General features: G+C 44.1%; 1 protein-coding gene across 11 annotated transcripts in view; it reads right to left on the reverse strand.

Moving 5' to 3' along the window:
- Positions 1-22,451, reverse strand: part of APBB2 (amyloid beta precursor protein binding family B member 2) — a 318,370-nt gene that overhangs the window by 35,755 nt on the left and 260,164 nt on the right. The window contains exon 1 of one of the 11 annotated variants that reach the window (XM_054582100.1): positions 3,247-3,368. The exons of the other annotated variants lie outside the window; for them this stretch is intronic. The gene's annotated coding sequence lies outside the window, so the exon portion shown is untranslated. Of the gene's footprint in view, positions 1-3,246; positions 3,369-22,451 lie in introns of those variants that run through there. 11 annotated transcript variants of the gene reach the window in all.

Genomic DNA, 22,451 nt, shown 5'->3' on the forward strand with positions numbered 1-22,451 from the left:
AAGTCTTAAAACAACATAAATTGACAATGAGTTGTTCCATTGCATAACTGTCCTTATATAGTCATTATTTCTATTAATATGCATTTCTAACACAAATCAATAAATCAATAAATCAATAAATAAATCTAAAATCCCAGGCACAGTCCCAGTTTATTCCTTTCCCTACATTTCTACACTCAATCCTGCCCATTTAACCGCCGTAACCTGCTTCTTTCCATCCCCTCTGCCACTACACTATTTTGATCCTTCCTGGACCAGGACTGGCCAGCTGCTCCCCCAGCTTCTGTCTCTGCTCCTGACCTCCATTTCCCTCAACAGCAGTCACTGAGATTTTTTTAATGAAAGAAATCAAATCATGACACTTCCCTTACTACCGTCCTTCAAAGGCTTCTCATGGCATTAACAAGAAAAGCCAAACCTTCAACCCTAGACGAAAAGCGGGATCCTGTCCCCGCCTGCCCCTTCCTCCCAGGAGCACCGCACTGGCTGCCTTGCTCCTGCCTCCAGCCGCCCTGAGCTCCCTGTCCCATCCCTGAACACACGAAGTGCTCCTCTTCCTCAGACCATCCTACTCACTACCCACATGCCTGGCTTCTCAGCCTCCAAGTTCAGCTCCATGTCACTTCCAAGGAAGGACTACCCCTTGGTGGCCGGTATACCCACTGAGCTACTTTGTGTTACACTGCGCTGTTGACTGTCTTCATGTACGCGTCCTAATCTCTGTCACCTTGCTTCGGGACTGCTTCCTGGCTTATCTCCTGCCTCTTTGAGTCTTGCCTGTCTCATTCCCTCAGCACCTCATGCCTGACATGTAGATGTACCGTATCTGCCCAACAACAAATTAATCTAAAGATTATAGATAATAAGGACATGTGATAGTTATAGTTAATCCCCTAAAAACAGAAAATAAAATGTTTTATCTACATTCATTCATCTGCCCACTCAACAATTCAATTATTTATAGAGAGCATCCTGTGTCAGTTAATATGTTGGGACCAGAGAAATCCAAAGGTCTAAGAATTTCTCAAATATATTATATTCGTAAGTGTTTAAAAGAGGCAATTAGAAAAAAAACAAGTTACACTACTACTTAGTATGTTCTCATGTGACCCTAGGGGTTTGCTGAAAAGTCTGAAACCCCGGGCGAGTAAGAAATTATGTGTCATCACTACATTCCCTAAAACCCACAGAAAGTAGGGAGAGAGAAAATTGGTGTTTTCCCCCTGTGTTCCAGATCTCTGAACCTAGAAGTCACCTTTTCACACTGCGGGCAGATGTAAAGCTTTGCTCAGTCAGTGGTACAGAATGAAATTCATCTCCCTGAGGGGCTGGTTCAAGATGCAAGCTACTGAGGTGAGACTAGGAGACTGCATGACTGATAGCTTTTGGAACAGACAGGAGTTAGCACATCCAAATACACAATGCCACTTTTCAAACTCTTTTAGAACTCTGCATCTGGCTCTCTTTGCAGTCCCAGACTCTTATGAGGGGTATCCATGATCAAAGTTAGCAGGTTCAAGACAATGCCAGTACACAATGATCCACTGCTCTGATGTATACATCCGCCCTTGGAGTAGCGGTGTCCCCTGCACTTCTGTTTGCACCTGCAGCTCTGGGCTCAGCTGACCTCCAGGGCAGGAGCCAGCAGCAACATCCTCTTGTTCCTTAGTGTCATCCACACCTTTCAGGGTACCTGAAATGGGCCCTGTGCCAGCGCACTGAGCTCCAGGAATGCCAGATGGTACCCGTCACATTTACCATTTCATCATCATTCCAATCCTTGGCACATAGTAGGTATTTACTAAATACCCATGAAATAAATTATTCCCATTGTTCAAAAGCAAGGACCTACGCAAATGACAGAAGAACTCATAAATACACCAGCTGTCAGAAAGGTGAGGTTCCTGACCAAACCAGCACGCAGCGCATGCCCACTCTGAGCCTCCCGCACCACGCCAGCAATGACAGCCACCCCTTCTTCAACAATGATGACTGGTGCTTTGTGGGAAGTTTTTCCCCATTAAGCGTTTTATTCACATTTCACTTTGGACAACACATCCACAGTCTATAATTTGAAAAATAGGAGACAAAATTGGCAAATACTGATTTATGGCTACTTTCCTCACAGTATGTTACCCTTGTAACTTTTTGGGAAAGGCCTCAGGTCACCTGCAAATTCCTTTTACAAAGCGCATAACAACTAAAAGGCAGTAGGGAAGAGCTGAACTTTAGGGAGAAAACTTACAAACTGCCTTTGTGTCACAGCCAGCTTGGAGAAGATTCTGACTGTTTGATGGCCTAAGAAAACAAGACATCAACGTGAGGAAGGTGGTTTGAATCCACTTTTCCTGATACAAGTCAAAGCCAGGCTGCTGTTGCAGTTAAAGAAAGAAAAGACTAATGGATTGCCTCCCCCCCTACCCCCCGCCTTCTTCCACCCAGGGCAATAATGAAGATTCACAGCCAACACATTAATTAGGGAACACAGACATGCCTGGTTTACAATATTGGTTCAGGAAACAGAAAATAAATATGAAAGGCACACATTCCCTGAGAACCCAATAAAGGGTGATATGCAGTATTTAAAACATGTTTTTCTTTCTTTCTTTCTTTTTTTCAACGCCAAGAGCAAGCACATGAAAGTTGGCTGCTTTTCTACGTTTTGGGAATTTGAGCCATTTTCTCACATGGAAGTCACACTGATACTCTAAATCACACAATAAAAATTATTTGAAAATGTAGTCTTTCTACACCAAAGCATATTGCTTTTAACCCAAAAACGGATTACTCAGATCCCGCAATTATTTCTCACTCCTGGTAGACACATAAATGTGATTCACCAAAGGGCATGTGAGATAAATGCACTCATTTACTCAATCCTTCAACGCTGGCCAGGACAGAAATGCCCAGTGCAGGCCATCTGAAGAGGCCACCACTGAACAGCTTCCTGCTGCGCGGGTAAATTGGAAGCAAAAGACTCTTAACCTCCCCCCTCCCACCCCCATTTCATACAATTCTTATCCTCCCTCCAGGGAGGCGGAAGACCCCTTCCCCGTGTCTCCCGGCTTCCCCGACCAGACCCCTCCCTAAGCAGTGACTCCAGGGAAAGGAGAGGGCATCCGTTGTCCCGTGGGTCTCCCGGGCCGCCTCGCTGTCTCCGCGAGCGAGCGCCGGCTCCAACCCGGTCCGTTACTTCTGCACGCACCTGCAGACAAAGGCGTACCGCCCCCTCCCCACGTCCCTCACCTTAGCCTTCCAGGGCTGGGCGGGGAGGCCGCCTCCGCAGCGGGGGAAAGGCCGGGGGTGCCGGGACCCGCTAGCCTGGAGCAAACGCTCACACCAGCAGCAGTGCGTTCCTTAGGTCTCAAGTTGAAGCGAGTGGCGTCCGCGCCTCCCAGAGTCCCACCCGCCGGCACTCCCGGCCCGCCGCCGCCGCCGCCCATTGGCTGCTGGAGAGGCGCGTGGCCGCCGCCCCGCCCACTCCTTCCCCGCCCGGCCCTGCCAGGTGGCCCCGCCAGGTGCTCCCAGCTTCCAGCAGCTGGGCCCAGGGGGAGCTAAGAGAAGGGTGGAATGCCCGCCCTCCCAAATCGTTTTCCTTTAGGGACTCCCAGGACTTGGGAAGTTCGTTCCAATTCCACCGAACCTCTTCAGAAAGTTAACCTCCCGGTTTCTGGTTTCTAGTAAGACCGTGCCTGACCCGTGCGGGGTGGAGGTGGAGGGGCAGGCGAGAGCGGGACCTGAAACCAACAGCAGGAAAGCCTCTGCGAAGTCCCGGTAAAGCAAAAGCAAACCATAGTTTGATCAATCAGGCAGCAAGTTTTGAACTGAGCTGAAAGGTAAATCTCACAGATTCCCTGCCAAACATGAAGCCCTTAACAGTAGTTCACCCCTACAACTTTCTAATCATCGCCTCTCCTAAGGCACCTTGTGTTTACGCTGACTTAAGGCCAAGATGAATGGCACTGGCATCCCAACATTGTCATTTGTCGCTGAGAACTCACATACAGGGAAGCAGAAAAGTGTCCATTTGGCTAAGTGACAGCATTTAAATAAAAGTGATCAGGCCTTGGCCAAAATAGAGTTTGAAAGGAAAACACAAGGTCTCTGACTATATTCTCTGTGTGTTCTGAATGTACTTCCTCTTTTTAATTGTTTCTAGGCCAGAATAAGTTATTTGATCGAGCAATTAGCAAAGTGAAATAGGCAGGGGACATCAGCCATGTTTTCTGCCACATTCACTTTTCCATGCCCTCCTTTTACAGAGGAACAAACAGAAAATATGAAACATACATGGAAGATAAAGGGTGTATATAACTAGGAGGTCTTGTCTGGGTTTAGTAAAACACATCACAGGTGTAGTGGACACTTTTTAATGTTCACGTTTTAAAGAGAATTAGACATCGATTCATTTGTTCAACACTTACTATGCTCTGTACTGACAACTTTATATCAGATTTTTCTGGTAACGGTTGTCTTTCAAGGAGGGGAATGATTTTATTCATGGTGCATCTGAATCCATGACCAACAATACTGCAGCTTTTTAGAAGGGTTGTTTACAGTGAACTGCTCTGGCAACCACAACTGTTTGGAACACAGCCCAGACTGGAAGTGACGGTGGGGGTGGGGGGGTGGTGGCTTGAGGCTCGGGGTTCAGCAGCCAGAACAGACCTCACCAAGTTTGGAGGCATGAACCAATTTCACTGTTACACCCGTCACCCCTTCAGAGACTGCCCTTCCTTCCTTACACAGAGTTCTAGTCAGTTTGGTCACCTGATTCTCTACCTGCGGCAAAGTAGAAGCAACAAATCAGATGGGGCTGCCAGATGCCCACAGGTGACAGCACAATGTGGACAGCTGAGGGTCTGCTGGGCAGTCTTGCATGACAAGTCCCACCAACTCCAACTCTGACTGCTCTCTCAAAGTTGTCCCCCCTTACCCACTCCGTTGCTCTACCACCCTAGTTCCGGCCGCCGCATTTGAGACGGTTGCAGTGGTCTTCTAAAAGTCACTGTTTCCACTCGTGTCCTGGCTTGGCTGGCCTCACAGCCACACACATGTCCCTTTAAAAACACACATCACAAACCTGAGCATCCATGCTCCTGCTTTAAAACTATACAATGGCTTCGCATCAACTGAAGATACAGTTGATCATCATTTTCAGAGTCTCCAAGGCCACCGGGCATCTGGTTCCTACTTTTTCTCTAGTCAATGTTGCAACCACATTCCTTCCTCTTTCTTCTGCTCCTGCCCTATCTTCTTCCAGTTTCTGGAACATGTCCAGCTACTTCCAGCCTTCAAGCCTTTCTGCCAACTGCTTCCTCCTGAAATGCTCTTCACAGCACTGCCCAGCTGGCTAATTTCTCTCATCCTTCTGATTTCAGTCCACTTCCTTGGGAAAATCATCCTAACCGGCCAGACCATCCATCCCACCCCTAGAACCCCCAACATCCCAGACCTTTCTTTCATAGGTCTTGTTTCCTTTCACTTTATGATGAGTTTTATAAACTTATAGTAGGGTCTGGTTTTGTTTCTGTATAGTAAGGAATTCATCGTTGACCAGAGCGAGGTCTGGCCTTTTCCCCTGGCTTCTGGGAGGCAATCTCAAAGACCATGGAATGTCATACCTGATACAAGTGTTTTTGTTTGCTTGGGTGTCTTAGGTCACATTAGATAGTGTAACAATGTGATCAGTGTAAGGGCTTTGGGTCATTTGGCATTAGTTTCACCTCTGGAGGGGCTAGAGATTAAGCTCAGCCCCACGGGCAGTCAGCAACGCCTTTGCAATGGAGCCCTAATTAAAATTCTGGACACCAGGCCTCGGATGAGCTTCCCTGGTTGGCCATACTCCAGGCATATTATCACATGGCTTATTTTCCCAGTGGGGAAAGTTAGGCTGTCCACGACTCCATGGGGAAGGCAACTCTATGTTTGGAAGCTCTGCGATTGGAACTTTCCTGGACTCTGCCGTATGATCCTCTTCCCTTAGCTGATTTTAATCCCTGCCATTTAGCTGTAGTAAACCATGTAACTGTGAGTAGGATAGCTTGCAGAGTTCTGTGAGTCCCTCTAGTAAACTGTAGAACCTAACAGTGGTCTTGTGGACTTTTCCCCAGTGTATTTTCAGCAGCAAGCACATTTCAAATGTAATAAAGTTTTTTTCTATAAGTACTTTCAAAATGAGCATGCATGCAATCAGCATGTAATGCCTTTACAACTTCAAAAATAAATTTCTCCTTTGTAAACTCTAACTTCTAGTCAAGGTCCAGGTCAAAAATACCACCTCCTCCACGAAGCCTTTCCCTACTACTCCCTGGGGCCTGTTGTCTTTGGCTTTGTATTCTCCAGCTCATCCTTATGCGTTCACAGCAGTCAGTGATGTGGAGACATCTGTTTTTTGTGAAGGACCTTGGTTAGATGAACTCTGAATCCTAGCATTAGGTTGGGTGTTTACACGCTGTAAGTACTCAAAAGGTGTTGGCAAAATGACGGCAATTTAAAAAAGTAGTCTGGTTTATAGAAAGATAGGTTCAGTTATGTGCAAAATTCTGGTAAATATTATAGCTCATTCCCTGAAAAATAAGGTCACTGTATCAGAGTGTTTTAATGGTATTCTACTCTATTATTTTCTTTTCCTCTTTCTAACAATAAAAATGTTTCTTAAAATTATTACCCACTTTAAAAGCCTGACACGCTTTAAATAAAAATATGGAAGCAGATCATCAAACTTTTAAAAATCATCTGAGTCCCTAATTAGAATAAAATATTAGTTTATTTACATACTACATTAAGAAAATAAAAAATCCCAAACACTAATCTTTCTTTCCTCTATACAAACCTAATTAGAAATTTGACCAGCATACCAATTACCTGTGATGCTCCCAAGAAGCACAGAAAAAAATCAATTTTATTTCCTTCAGACCGGCATTTACACTGGATAATAAGCGCTCTAACGTGTAACAGCCATAATCCAATTTCAATTTGTTTGATTAGATGAGTATAAACTCTAAACAAGAGAGCCACAGGATTGTCATAACAATGTTCACATTGTTAACTCATCAAAGAGCAAAGCATTTTAATTTGCTCCTAGGAAACATGCTGCCAGAAATATATATAAATATGAACTGAACTATCCTTAAACAGCACCCACAAATATCCTTGTATTGCTTTACCCGAAGGTAAAAGCAGCTTTGACCTCAGAGGCCACTTGAAACTCTCTGAATTTAGCATAAGAAACCTCCTGAATGATTCCTTAAATATTTGAGATTGTACTTAAACATCCCTTTGTATCACACTGCATAGTCACTGAGGATGTCAAAGCAGCACCAGATCAGTGATTCTCACATTATAACGTGCACAATAATCGTTACAATGAACAGGCCAGGGTCCCGCCCCCAGAGGACAACTCAATCAATAGGAGACACCCCCTGCTCTTTTCATATCAGCACCACCCCTTCTGACTCAAAGGATTCAGAGGCAGGTAGCCCATGGACTATACACCGAGAGGGGGACTAGTACTCCGTGTAGGTGAACGAAGTCAAATGACACAGATAAAGACAGTGGACTATATGATGCTGTATATCTTTCTGTGTCCCCAACTTGACTCTGAGATCCCTGAAGTTCAACCATACTTTATTCGAGTTTGGACCTTTATGGACCAGCTCAGCTTAATAAATAAATTTATATTTATCAATACATAAAATAAATAAATAAACTTCATTCTTAGCAAAGTGGCATATGTTCACACTCATTCGTAGACATCAGGGGGATACACCAGGGGTGCATTTCTGAGGATTACACATGATCCTAACATGGTTATCAGCAGGGCAGGATCTTGACCTAGATCAGTGCCTTTCAAACTTCAATGTGCAAATGCATCCTGTCGGGACATGTTAAAATGCTGATTCTGATTCAGTAGATCTGGGGTGGGACCTGCATTCCTAAAAGGCTCCCAGGTGATGCTGATGCTCTAGTCCAGAGATGTCCTTTGAGCGGCAAGTTTCTAGATGCACATTGGCCAAACAATGGACACAAAGACAAATATATAGCTGAAGACAGTTCAAGCTCATATACACAATGAACCAGGACAACAAAGGCCAGGGAGCTGTGGACCACAAGTAATATTTCTCCAATTTATTTTCAAGGGCCATGTACCTGATGGCTGCTCTTAAAGGACTCCATAACAGGCATTTGTAAAAGAAGCCCCCACTGCCCACAAAAGTAATCAGGCAGCAGGAGCTCCGCTTGTACTCACATAAGGGTGCAACTTTATTCTAAAAGACCTCCATATTTTACCACAATGCCTCTTTAACTCAGTTCTAACAAAATATTTGAAAAAAAAAATTCTCCTGCCCAATGGCCTGGAGTCTTCCTGTTCTGCCCTATAAAATGCAAAGGCTATTTATAATAAATGTGTACAACAAAAATCTTTGTCAGTGGAAGATACTTCTAAGCCCTAGGCAGGGGGCAGAGCTTATTTTCTTCATGCAATATTTAGCAGACACAACCTCCCACCACAGCAAAGACAGCAGTCAATTCTCTGGCATTCCCTGTACTATGGAGAGATTTGACTTACCCTCTTCCCTACCCCCCACCCAAAGGTTCTCAAGTTCTCCACTGCCAGGGGGTGGGGGGTGAGCACAAATCATTACCTGCTATGATTCAGAACCCTAACAGAACCAGCACAGCAGTCAATTCTCAAAGGGCATACGCTCTACCACTTTGCTAACCAAAGCCCTGGCTTGCTGTCTCTGGAGCAGAATTACAGGGAGGTGAAGGTGTAATGGGATACGGGGTGAGGGATGCCTGGAAATATAGGGGGAAGCCCCCACAGCCCATAGTTTGGGGGGTGGGGGGAGTGGACAATAAGGCTTAAGGTATTTTTCATTACAAAGGCTAGTTTAACAGCCGTGTTACCATCTTGGGGCAACATGGGTGTGACTTTAAGTAGCCAGGGGAGGTGGGTTCCCCCTGGATCGCTGAGTCACTCTTGCCCTGACTGGGGATGGCAGCCAAATGGATGTAAACTATACAGGAGGACTGGCAAGTGTCGCTCGTTGTGGGAGGAGCCGGAGGTGAGGTCATGCAGGAGGCTCAGGGTCAGGATGAAAACTCAGGCGGACAACCATGAGGGGGTCACCCATGCAGCTTGGAAGGGAGTGGAAGAGCCATGAGAGAGGGAGAGGAAGCAAGCACCTACGTAGCCTGTAGTCGGGGTCTGGCCACGTGGCCTGGTGTAGTTAAGGGGACATGTTCTGCTCTGACTGTGCCTGCTCTAACTGACTCTGAAGACCCTCCCTTGCACAATGCTGACCTGCTGCCTTGCAAACCTGGACTCTATCTGGACTCTCAGGACTTATATATTTCCTGAACGTCACCGATCCAGGGCACCACGGCACATGCTTTCCTGGACTATAACACGGAGGCTGATGACAAGGTACTTCAGACCCTGAAGGAGAGAGCTGCTGCCTGAGGATGCCGACTTTGGTACCTTCCAGAGAGACGGGGGAACTGCTGGGTTAGCTTTTAGCTTTTAGCCTTTTGGGGAACAAGGTGCTGGGTCGCGTGGGGAAGGAGGGCTCCAAGCATAAGTGCTCTGAGCCCCCCAAGGTTGGAATATTGTAAGTAAAGACCTGTTCCTTCCAATACTCATTGTTGGGTCATGCACCAAGGTGCCACAGGGACGGGCCTCCGACAGTTCAGTTACACGGGGGCACTGAGAGCCCAAGGCAGGCAGAGCCAGGCCGACTCCGTAACCACCCAGGAACAGAAATAAAGGGCCAGAAGAAATGCCTGCTGTCCGTCAATGTCCGTGATTAAAGCTAAAGAAACTTCATGTTTGTGTTTCTGTGTTAGAAACTCTAGCTTACACTGATACTGAGTCCACTGAGAAGACAGAGGCAGGGGTGGGAGGCTGGGTCTGGTGGAGTGAAGGCCAAGAGAAAAAAATTGTACTTTCTCTCACCCTCTCGTCCACCCCTGACCTAGCTTCTGTCGCTATAGTTTTTGCCTCTCCCCAGATTCATACAAATGGAATCATAGTGTATACAGCTTTTTGAACCTTACATCTTTCACTTAGCAGAACTGTTGAGTGTATCAGTAGCTCATTCCTTTTTATTGCTGAGAATATCATTGTATGGATGGACCATATTTTGTTTATCCATCCGCCAGTTGATGGATATTCATGTTGTTTCCAGTTTTGGGCAATTATGAATAATGCCAGTAATAAGAAAGCAAACAACTCAATTCTAAAAATGGGCAACAAATTTAAACAGACACTTCGCCCAAGAAGATAATATGGTTTTCATAAGCCTGTGAAAGATGCTCAATATCATTATTAGTTAGGAAAATGCAGATTAAAACTGCCATGAGTTACCACATTACACATTTTAGAATGCTGTAATAAAAACAACAAAATCTGACAAAGAAACAAAAACTTGGCAACACCACCTGTAGCTGGTGAGGATGCTTAGCAACTGGAATGCTTACACTGCTGGTGGTAAAGTAAAATACTACAGCTACTTCATAAAGTGGTTTGGTAGTTTCTTATAAAGTTAAATATACCAGTACCATATAACCCAGCAATCTCATTCCTAGGTATTTACCCAAAAGAAGTGAAACCTTAAGTTCACACAAGAATCTGTATGTGAATGTTTATAGAAACTTTATTTACAGTTCATGATTAATCTCCCTTTTTAGATGTGTAGGCAACTGTCTTTTAATGGTTTTCTAAAACTCCTTTGGTTTATTTCAGTTTTCCAATGTTCACACACCTGAGCATATCAGTGATTAAAAAAAAAAAAAAAATCAAGAGGTTACAAAATAGAACCACTGAGTTTCTTGGTGGTCACGAAACTCCGTTCTTACGAGCTTGCTGTTGAGGCTGAGTCCCAAAGGAGAGCTAACCCTGTTATGGCCACTTACAGCACAAAGAAGCATAAAAAGAAATAAGCTGCTGTTCTGACCCTTAACTTAACCTTGACTCCGTCCTCCTCCCCACTCTTTGCCTTCCATAATCCACTTAAGAGTCTTCATCCCCCAAAGAGATATTTGCTCCGTTAGGGGAGTATGGACAGTAAGGCAGATAACATTTGCCAGCACTTTGATCCTTCAGTGTTGAGTTTAAGTAAAAACATCATTTATAATTGCTAGTATTTGTTTTATCTAATGCTCATAAGAGGCATTTTGGATGCCTCTGAAGGACAGTGGCATTTTGGGTGACTTTTGGTACATCTAGCATAGCTGTCCTTGTTTCTATAAATAAAGCTCTACTGGAACACAGACATAGCCATTCATTTATATCTTGCCTAGGGTTGCTCTTGCCTTCCACTGGCCAAGCTGAGTATTTAAGACAGAGACAGTGACCCACAAAACCTAAAATATTTATAGTCTGGCCTTTTACAGAAAAAGTTTGCTGACTCGATCTCACAGAATGGCCCTTCAGTCATTCAATTAATATGAGCTATTAGTGTACTATTTGTGTAGCACTGTGTAACGAATAATTACTAACATTTTTTGTAGCATCCTTTATCTTCAGATACGAACAGCTTTCTATCTTCAGGTATGAACAAATGTCTGTTCATGTCTATCATCTCATTACACCATTAGCCCGATTAAGGTGGCAATTATTATTATTACCATGTCCTTTTACAGACAAAAGAGCTCAAAGAGAATGAGTGTATTTATAAGACGTGAAGCCAGAACTTGAACCCATTTCATTCTTCAAATCTGCTCTTGTCACATATAAATGAAACAAATAAATAGAAAATAAAATATAGCGCACATTTAGTGGACACTCTAAAAGCAACTTGGATTTATCTCTGCCTAAATGCCCCACTGGGCTCATTCAATTAAAGTAAGTTCCACACAAAGTTCACATATGAGACTTACGTCCCCACTTGCCCTTATTTCTGGCACTTGGAGACTGCTTAGCCTACAAAACAACTTCTCTTTGTTACCAACTAGTCCTTTCATATTAATTATACTACTTAAATTATCAGAGTTGATTCAGATTTTATGGGAGTTAAAGCTTAGACAATTTCTGGGTCCCTCTTTAAGAAAAAGAATACAAAAATATCTTCCTTTTGCAAATTTTACAAAAACCATTTGAACTTACTGCTAGGCCCCCTCCCAGAGCCTGGAAAGGGGTCCTAAATTGAAGTTTCATTATCATAATGGTAAATCCTTTTCTGTGTATTATCTTTCCGCCTTTCAGAAAGGGAACTCATGTATTCCAAATTGATTTTCTAAGAAAGAGTGGAGCCTTTTGGCTAAACAGAATAATTATTTAAATCTGCCACCCTCATTGCTTTCTCTTAACACTACAAGACTAAAAGCATTCATGCTTATTCTTGGCAAATTCTTTCTTCAGCCTAAAGCAGTGTTCTTCAATGTAGGGTCCGCAAATAAAATCAGCCTCACTTGGGAACGCGTTAGAAATGCATGTTCTTAGGCCCTACCCCGGAAACACAGAATCAGAAACTTTGAAGATGGAACTTAACCGTCTGTGCTTTATAAAGTCCTGCAGCTATTTGATATGTGCTTAAGTTTGAGCACCACTGGTCTACCAGACTCTAAATTCCACTTTCTACTCAGGAAAAACATTTTTGAGAAAATGAAGGGAAACAACATTATTTAAACAAGTTTTATAATTTCTCTTTGGGAACACAACAATCACTTTAAACAGTATGCAATCCCATTTTTAGAATTTCAGAAAAATATGACAGGCGAGATGTGTCAGAATTAGCCAGAAGGAGAGAAGCAAATGCTCACAGCTCAAGGTCTACATGGATGACTTTGGAGCGCGCTGGCGATAAATTAAACAAATTCATGACTTATTGAGTAGAAAATGTATATTTAAATGCTCTTGATGCAGTTAGAAGACTGAATTAGTAATTTTGAACTCTGAATCATCTTAGTAATTAAAGGAATATCCTTTCTGCAAAAACGCTAAATTACTTACCTTAAGTAAAACACCTTATTTTCAAAGAGTGGTGGGATGCACCACACTGGTCCTTTTAAACACCAAAGAGCCATTTTATTAGTTTAGCTACCAGAGACCTATAATTTGAATACATTGTAAATTCAGACTGATTAGAGTTGACAATACCAGCCCAACCCTGTCTGGGTCCCTCAGTTGGTTAGAACTCTGTGCCAACAAGCCAAGGTTGTGGGTTCAATCCCCAGTTAGGTCAGGGCACATACAAGAAGCCACCAATGAATGCATAAAGAAGTGGGAACAACACATCCATGTATGTCTCTCTCTGTCTCTTCCCCTCCCTCCGTTCCTCTCGCTCTCTAAAAATTCATGTTAAAAAAACCCTTAAAAATTATTTATAAAAAAAAAAAACAACAACAAAAAACCTGGCCCATCTGAAGGCTGGTAGAAGAAGAGATTCGGTGAAAAAAACCTGACGCTGAGGTCTGTCACCCACCCGCGGTGGCGTCCTGGTTCGTTCACTTCACTTCCTGAGTCTCAGTGCCCTTCAGAGTTCCCTCTAGAGCAGGGGGACCTTGTGGCGTCTCTAGGCCACACATGAAGAAAAAGAGTTGTCCTGGGCCACACATCAAATACACAAACACTAATGAAAACTAATGAGCCAAAAAGAAAAGTCCATGCATAATTTTCATGGTATCTGTCACCACAGGTAAGCAAAACTGTCCTCATATAATAACCCTAATTATGCAGCAGCCCTTCCCATAATCTCTGAAAATCGTCAAGCAGGTCCCAAGTTTGTGGTCACTAATATAGAAAATGTACATATGTAAGTAATAAAATCTAGTATAAAACTTAGTAATAAAACTAAGAAATGTTTTAAGTAAATTAACGATTTTGTGTTGGGCCACATCCGTAGCCGTGCTGGGCTGCACGTGGCCCATGGGCCGTGGGCCGGATGCCTTGGCAAAGCACATGAGACAACAGTAACAGCAACTCCGGCAACAGCACACACCTACCTAGTCTTTATCAGTCAAGGCACAATAAGGAAAACAAAAACTGCTGTAAATATTTGAAACAGAGGGAATTTAATAGAATTGGTGACAAGGGTCAAAAAGCAAATAGAAGATAGTGAGGTACAAAGCTTAGCAACCTACCAGCCTCAGGCTGAAGGGCCCAGGGGAGGCAGTGGTATTACCTGAGCCCTGGGGTCAAGGTCAAGGCCATTCAGATGAGCCAGAGCCCGGGAGAGGAACCCTGGCTTCTATATATTGTCTCCAGCACCTCCAAGTGGCCAAACCCAGGAAAAGCCTGGAAACAGCCTGCAGGGGTCAGAAGTCAGCAGGAAGGAATGGAAATGGAGGGCAAAAGCACTTACTAGATATGTGTCAGGCACTGTGCTCGGATCTCAGCAAGAGTAGCCCATTTACTCCTTGGCAGTGGGCAATGTTATCTGATAAGGACGCTAGGGTGCAGGAAGGGTTATGTAACTTGCCCAAGAACAGGTAAATTGTGAGTGCAGGGCTGGGGTTCCCAATTTTCTTCCAGAGGTGTGGCAAACAAAAACAAAATGCCACACTGCTGCAAGCACTATGTGTCTTCTGTGGACACTGCAGACGCTTTAAATATTTAATACTAGGACACTGCATTTATGCTGTTTATCCACAAACAAATGGACCACGCACAGGGCGGCACGCTTGGTCGTCCTGAACGCTGCGCGCGTGGCCGGCCGTGCGGGCAGGGGCTGCACACTCAGGGCCTCGGATTCACCACGGGGCCCTAAAAATGTTTCCCCTTTGCAACCACAGTCGGTTTTCTAAGCAAACAATTCTCTCCTTCCTTTCTATCTTAATAGATATTTTTCAAGAAACGACTAAACTTCAGCGAAGATCGTGTTGAGAGTATTCAATACCTGACCTCCCGCCAGTTTTACCGTCCCGGTGTAAAAGCTACTGCTTACTGATGACTCTGGCGGCAACCTGAGTGTGTAAGGGCCTAGGTGAAGTGCATTCCAATACCTGCTTGTTCGGCTGTCACACTGTGTCACACCTGTGTCCCTCTGTCCCTTCTCCGTGGCAGACATGACTGACAGATCACAGAACTCCTCACCCAGCCGGGTGTTGGTCTCGCGGTCCCTCTCAACCCAGCACTTCAGGCCCTTAACGTCCTAAGGTCAGAGATGGCGAGTCACCCGCTTATCCTCTTTGCATTACGATACAAACTTCCTAAAAATAAGGCAGATGTCTGAAGGGGCTGCATTATAAACACAATAGGCCAGAGTTTTTTATTCTGGAGGCAGACAGTGAGTGTATGTGAAATCACAAACATTTCTGAGGAAAAAAACATGGCTTTATTTCTTGGTTTATTCCTTTGTATTAATTTCCTTGACAATTAATATAACTGTTTACTTTTCTTCATAGACTTAATGCTGTGAAGGCATATTGCCTATGTCATTTATTACTAAATACTTAGTATTTAGTAAATACTAAAATTTACTGGAATTTATGTGTACTTATATAGGTTCTACATAGTAGTTTAGAAATGGAAAATGAGGTCACCGCACCATGCACATGTCTCTTTCTCAAAAGGAACAGTGCCAATGAACACGCATTACACTACTTTCAAGTTTAAATGCTGAGAGAAAAAAACATCCAAGTATCTAAAAACGTACATATCAAATCATGTTATACATCATTTTGGAAGAAGACATCATTCTCTGGCAGTAAACTGCTCACCCATGAAATGGAATAACCCTTCTAGGAAAGGATGATAAATTACTTAATAAACATCATGTGTTTTCAACTTCACCAAGAAAAATAACGGGCGGGGGAATCTCAGTGGGCAGCACCTTCTTCCTCCAGCCCACTCTGCCCAAGGCTGGGTGCGGAGGGCGAAGGGCCTGCGTGTTGGACAGGCGGACAGCGCAGTGCATGGCCGCGGGGGTGGTGGTCCTCTGCAAGGTGCCCCTGCCAGCCCCTCTCTCATCTGTTATCTCCCGCTAAGCTGCATGTTGGCTCTAAAGCCTCTGCCTCTACACAGAAGAATGTCAAGGCTCAGAGCAGGTAACCCACCCGGAGACACACAGCCAAGAGGCTGGTCAGACTTAGGAACCCCCTAGGGGTGTGCTGGACTCTGGAGCGCCTCCCAAACACCACACGATCTGCACCGCCCGGTGCGGCGAGAGCTGGGGGAGGACGGTGGAGGCGCGGAGCAGGGGAGAAGAAAGCTGGGGCAGAAAGGGGGTTCCCACCATCCTGACTGTAGTAGGTTGAAGGGTGGTCCCAAAGGGACATCAGGGCCTCATCCCTGGAACCTGTAAAGGTTATGTTTTAAGAAAAAAGGGCGTTTGTGGATATTGCAGATATAATCAAGCTGACAATCCTGATATGGAGATATTACCCAGATTAGCTGGGTGGGTTCTAAATCCAATCACAAACGTCCCTATAAAGGAGAGGCAGAGGAAGATGCCTACAGACAAAGGACCCAGAGGCTGGAGGGGCGGCCACAGTCCGAGAATGCCCACCAGAAGCTGGGAGAGTCCAGGAACAGATTCTTCCCTAGGCCGCCAGAGGGTGTGGGCCCTGCCCACACCTTGACATTGGCCCAGTGAAGCTAACGTTGAACTTCTGACTTGAGGCTACCAGACAATAGGGTCTGCGGCATATGTTACGGCAGCCACACGGAACTAATACACTGACCTGCTACATACAAGCTGAGCGTTGTGGCTACCTGGTCCCTCAGCTTTACTGAGATCCAAATACCAGGAGCTATATCCCCGTCCTGGGCGAGGGCTTTCAACTCTTTCTGAAACCTCCTTCTGCCTTCCTCTGTGTAATCCTCAGCACAAGAAAAAATTAACGAGAAGGGTAGGAAAAGCAGTGGTCTGGGGTTTAGAAGTCATGGTTTCAGACAGGGCTCAATCACTTTGTGTGTGTGCAGCACTGAGCAAGTCATGTGAAAGTTCTAGGTCTCACTTTCCTGATCTGTAAAAGGCATAATAATAATAATAAAAGAGACAGTGTGCACAGATCCTTAGTAAACTATAAAGCTCTATATTAACACATGGAAAGAGTTGAATTATTCTCCCTTCATTCCCTCCTTGATATAATCAGAAGCATTTTTAAGCATCTCATATTAAGGATAACATCATGTTAAGTCACATACATGGAAGCAGAAGACGTGGTGCTGGCTGTCAAAGAATTTACCATCTTATTAGGCAGACATGCCCATCTACAAAGTTTAGCAACAACACAGGGTTGAAAAGATTGAGTTCCAATAAGATCTACATGAATACCAAGATAAAAACAGATCACAGGGCACCATGTGGTGTGAATATCTGGTCCTCTCCCTGGGGGAGGAGTATATTTCCCCAACCTCTGACGTCAGGGTTGGTCATGGAACTTGCTTTGTCAATGAAAAGCGAGCAAAAGTACTAAGTGTCATTTCCAGACAGAGGTTTTAGGGGTCAGTGCATCTTTTTGTCCTGCCACCAGGGCTGGCAATACTCTAGTCTCACTAGTGGCGCATCATCGGCTTTGCATGTGGAATGACACCTACCACAAGGAGCAGTGCCTCCCTCCAGCCAACGTCCCATGGACAGTTCGCAGAATGAGAGTTGTGTTTTAAGCTGTGGAGCCTCTTGGTTGTTACTACAGCATAATCTAGCCAGTACTGACTGATACAAATGGTGATAGAAAGGGTGATAGAAGAGGTGGGACCTGGATGAAGCCATGAGGACAGCAATGTCATATAACACTTGTGGACGGGTTGATAGTTATATTACAAAGTGCTTCATGGACTCAAGGACTTATGTGACTGTTTATTATTCCACTTAGTACTTCCTATGAAGGTGGGCACCATGAAGTTCTTGTTCATAGCTATATCCTTGGTACCAAGCACAGGGGCTGCTGACACATGATGGGAACTTAATACATGGCTGTCTAATAAATTCCCAGAGAGGTAGATGAGGCCATACAATAGAGGAATAAAGAAGGAGAAAAGAAATCCCACAGCTTGACACCTCATGGCTGGAATAAGGATGATATGGCCTTGGGCATGAAGAAAGCCAACTTGACAGATCACTTAAAAATACACAAGCAGCCCTGGCTGGTGTGGCTCAGTGGATTGAGTGCCACCCTGCGAATCAAAGGGTCACCGGTTCAATTCCCGGTCCGGGCACATGTCTGGGTTGTAGGTTAGGTCCCCAGTAGGGGACATGGTGAGAGGCAGCCACACATTGATGTTTCTCTCCCTCTCTCCTTTCCTTCCCCTCTCTCTAAATCTTAGGAAAAAAAAAAATACACAAGCACAACCATGGTTCAATTGTAATAATAACGCTTTAAAAAAAAAAAAGGTGCCCCTTCTGGATAATGACAGCCATTTCTCTGCTCCCCATGTCCTGATTAATACAGTTCTTTGGTGTAATCTATTCGAACAGCATGGTTCCAAGGCCTCGGGAATGAGTGACAGCATTCTGGTTAAAAGTGAGCCACAGTTTAAAGACTTAAGATACAGACCATCTTTTTTTCTTTTAAAGAAGCACTCTTATTTGAACAGTACAGACATATTAAGACCTTAACTTTAAGAAAATTTTCCCTCCCTTCATTTTCAACCCTTGACTTAGTGAATTTAATGAATATGATTAAGGTTTATCTTTCTTAATAAATATCTCCCATAGCTTCTCTTATGTCAATAAAAAAGATAAAGCAACTCTTTAGCTGGAAGGTGTACAGAGATAAATCAAAACACTTCCTTTAGGCAAGAAAGGGGCATAGATAATTATTCTAGGCCACAGAATCTGTAGGGGAAATATATTATGAAAGTCCACACCATCCATTAGATGTGAATGCTTTTAGTAACAGCTGCTTATCTTTGTAATGGGAACCCTGGTGGTGAATAGTACTTTGGCAAGCAAGTGCCTTTAAAGCTGAGGTGGCTTCTGTGACACTATTACTCTCTAATTCATGTACAATGCCACAAATGTCATTTGGATTGGTCAATAAATATTCATTGACATAGAGATATATTTTTAATGTTGCTGTTCTCTTAGCGATTCAGAACTTTCACCAAAAAAACAAAACAAAAAACAAAACCCCTCAAGACATTCCTGTTGCAGAATGTATATAGCATTTCCCAATTACTGAATAATAGCAAAGTCAGGGTAAAAAAAATCTGTGTTTTAAAAACCCTATTGGTTAAAGGGGCATTATAGCTGGTCTCTGTTTTTTTAATTAAAATATGTATCCCATTAGCCTCCCAAAAGAATTAAGTGATTTGCAATAAAAGGTACACATTCTATCAGGCTCTTAAATTAGAAAAGTAAAATTTAAAACCAAATAGAAGGAGAAGTAATTCCGTAAATCAATTAGACTAAATATTAATTTATACCACATTCAACCATCTCTGATCCACAAAAAAGGCAGTCATATCATTCAATCTAATATTATTACTGCAATTAGGGATTTAATTTAACTTAAAACATCCTGGCAAAAAGGGAAACATGAAAAGCTATGCAATTATCACCGTTAACCAAGTTGTTTAAGAGAGACAATGTTCATTGACTGCAATGAAAGCTATGCGCATAAGAATACAATACTTTTCACTGAAGGCATGGTGGGGTCAAGTACTAAGCAAATGAAAAAGTCTAAAAAGTTAGCTTTGTTATAATGGAACTTGACATAAGTGTTATTGTTCAGAATCCCTAGATCGGTTTTCTTTAGTGTTTTCTGACCTGGCAGATCCTGAAATGCGGAGCCTCTGGAAGTTCATTGGTATGAGGCAGACAATGGGGTTTTTGCTCACCCAGTGTGAGTGGAGGAGCTTGGAGCCTCTGAGAGCGGAGCTGTGAGTTGGGGCCCTCTCGGAGCGCAGGAACGTTGCCATGGTGTCTTCCAAAACTATTTCACCATGGAATCTTTTTTTTTTCTTCCTTTATACACCAGTTATTAAGCTGGTACAGTGTTCAGCTCAAAATTTTTTGAAAAACTTAACCAAGATCAGTATTATTCAAACTATGACCGATTAGTGGTAACAAGCAGCATTTAAACCATTAGATAAATAGAATAGAGTAGCAAACAACAACAACAAACAACAACAAAAAACCCCAAAGGGCAGGACTCCCAATCAAGACAAACATTGTGTGAAATTTCTGTTCGCTACATGTGAATAAATAAGGAGACAGAGAGAAGAGAGGAGAGAAAGTCAGGCCATGCCATAGGCTGTATTTCTTTATGGATCTGAAAGCCAATAACGTACACACCAGAAAAAACCAGATAACCAGAAAGAATGTGGGGTTCATACAATTTTTTAAAAATCTAATCACTGTCCTTGCAAAATGTATTTTCATGTAGGTGAACATTCACATAATCAGCAGGTTAAATAAAACTCCCTTCAACGTGATGTGTGTGTAAATGCACACATACATATATACATACCTACGTACAATAGTGTGTGTGTGTGTGTGTGTGTATTTAATTCATCCTGCCTGAGGTTGTGTGTGATTCTTCAAAGCTTCCTGGTGGCCCGACTACCTGTTTTGGGAGAACCTGTCCCTCCTGCACGCCTTTGGCCTGGCTCAGGTGTCCTGCCGGTTCCCTCAATCATGCGCTAGGTCAAACTATGGCAGGTTACTCATTGTATATTTTTAAATTACATTTTGAAATGGCCTCATTGAGGTGTAACTGACATACAATAAACTGCATGTATTTAAAACATACAACTGTACAAGTTTTGACATGTGTATATACCTGTGAAACTATCACCACTATCAAGATAGCGAACGTGTCCGTAACGTCCAAAGCTTCCCCTTGCCTCTGCAGCCCCTGCCTCTGGCCCTCCCCAGGTGACCCCAGATCTGCTTTCCATCAGCACGGACAAGTTTACTTTGCATTTTCTAGAACTTTATATAAATGCAGTAACACAGTACCTATTCCCTTTTTGGAGGGGGAAGGGTCTGGCTCCTTTCACTCAGCACAATTCTTTTGGGAACCAGCTATGTTGTATAGATCAGTAGTCGATTCCTTTTTACTGCTTAGTGGATATCCATTGCATGGCTATACTGTAGTTTGTTTATCTATTCACCTGCTGATGGATATCTGAATTGTTTCCAGCTTTACTTATTACTTGCGGCATATACGAGTCTGTTACTAACTCTTTAAAAAGCTTGCTTGGGTCTAAGCACTAAGGAGGCAGCATCATTACGGCTGACTCCTCCCTGAATGTGGGGAGGGCAAGAGGACCCCCAAGGTGCTGACTTGCACAGCTGACTAGACGGTAGGGCCATTCGCTGCAGAGGGCAGCAGGAGCTGAGTGAATGAATGAATGAATACACGCATGTGGAAACCAGGGAGTGAATGCACAAATCTGGAACAGGGGAGAATGAGTAACTTGGAAAATGGGGTTAGGTGTGTGGACGTTTAAAGATGGTACTCTCGGTTTTGACCATATTGAGTTTAACAGATTGGCTTTGGCACTCTGGCAGGCAGCTGTTACTATACGAAGAGCAAAGGAGACCAAAGCCTAGGTTCACCAAGCAGGGGCCATACACACTATCCCTGATCTCGTGGTGGGCAGGGAGGAGAGAAGCTTCTTTCAAAGGCAGCTGAAATGGACTGTTGAGTCCTTGGGACTTCAGACAGTTGTTTCTAGAGGTAGGAATGACCTGCGCCCTCGTCTCTTTATCCTGATCCCCAATCCAATTATGTCCAAAGGCAGATGCGGTGGGAGGGCTGCTGAGGGGCTGGGGCCAGAGGGAATTAAATACTTTGAATTTGAATTAAACATCGATTTCACAGGTTTTGTAATCAAAGGATGGACTGGTGCCTCTATTGGTGCTTTATGTAAAATTCCTGCAAAACCTACGCCAGGATGTCATTACCTATTTAGTTTGCCTCCTGCCACAGACCTGATTTCAGTGCCCATGCAGAAATGTTTGGTTCCACGGAGCAAAAATTGAGACTTATATTTTTCTGGCTTTGTTTCCAACAAATATGTTCCTAGGAGGTCTCCTTTTCAGGGGTGGCAGGAAAGGATTTAGGGATCAAGAGGCAGGAGCTATGAGTGGTTTTCCTGTAATAAAGGGACTCCCAACCTGTTGTGACCTGCCGCACCCTGGGCTGGGCAGCTCAGGGCCCAGGGCGCAGGCCCATGCGTCCTGCCTGAGGGTGGACCTCCGATGGGCCAGGGTGCTCTGTGCAGGAAAAAGGAGCCCTTGGAAAGGCAGCCAAAGCCACTCACCGGAAGGGGCAGACTGGGCAAGACAGGGTAGGTGACTAGGCCTGGAGAGGCAACCAGAAGCCCGAGGCCTCATCTTCAGAGAGAAAGGCAGCTGCGCCTGGTTGGCCTTCTCTGGCCTCCCTCCCTTCCCATGGCTCCCCAGCCTGCTGCCTGCGTCTGTGCACCCTGCGCTCGGCCCTCCCCCGGTCTCCTTCAGAGCTGTCACTGTGCACACCTACCCCAAGCTGTCCCACTCCAGTGCTTTCAAACATTCCTTTGCCTTGGGCATGTTTCTGGTATAAAATAT

This window comes from Pteronotus mesoamericanus, unplaced genomic scaffold, assembly GCF_021234165.1.
Source record: "Pteronotus mesoamericanus isolate MK-2021 breed Mesoamerican mustached bat unplaced genomic scaffold, CSHL_Meso_final contig_68, whole genome shotgun sequence".
Taxonomy (NCBI): Eukaryota; Metazoa; Chordata; class Mammalia; order Chiroptera; family Mormoopidae; genus Pteronotus; species Pteronotus mesoamericanus.